Source organism: Etheostoma spectabile, chromosome 15 (genome assembly GCF_008692095.1).
Source record: "Etheostoma spectabile isolate EspeVRDwgs_2016 chromosome 15, UIUC_Espe_1.0, whole genome shotgun sequence".
Taxonomy (NCBI): Eukaryota; Metazoa; Chordata; class Actinopteri; order Perciformes; family Percidae; genus Etheostoma; species Etheostoma spectabile.
Genome location: NC_045747.1, coordinates 18,094,943 through 18,095,472, shown reverse-complemented (window position 1 = coordinate 18,095,472; position 530 = coordinate 18,094,943).

Here is a 530-nt window from a genome sequence, read left to right as displayed (position 1 = left end):
CAAAAGGCATCAAATGACAGATTAGACATGAAGATTAGATGAAGACCATATCTGTTCAAGTATCTCTTTATAGCGGAATGGTGTAGCACAACTCCAGTGTCTGCCAGGTCTTTCTGGATGGATCGTGCAGTCAAATGTGGGTTTGGACTTGCTTTTCTCCCAATCCTGCGAGCTGTTCTGTCTGATATTTTTCTTAGTCTTCCAGATCTTGCTTTAACTTCCACTGTTCCTGATGACGGCCATTTCTTAATTACATTCCGATCAGAGGATATTGGCATCTGAAAACGCTTTGCTATCTTCTTATAGCCTTCTCCTGCTTTGTGAGCGCCAACTATTTTGACACTGTCCGGTCTCAGCTTTCCAAAGGGGGCGGTGCATGCTAGAAACTCTGCAGGGTGCCCAAAATTTTGCAGAAGTTATTTTTTGTTTCATTTTTAAAGTGTAAATGATGGAAATAAAATCTAACTTTTTGTGACATATTATACAAAATTCTAATTTGTCATATGATGCCTTTTGGAGATTTTTCCATC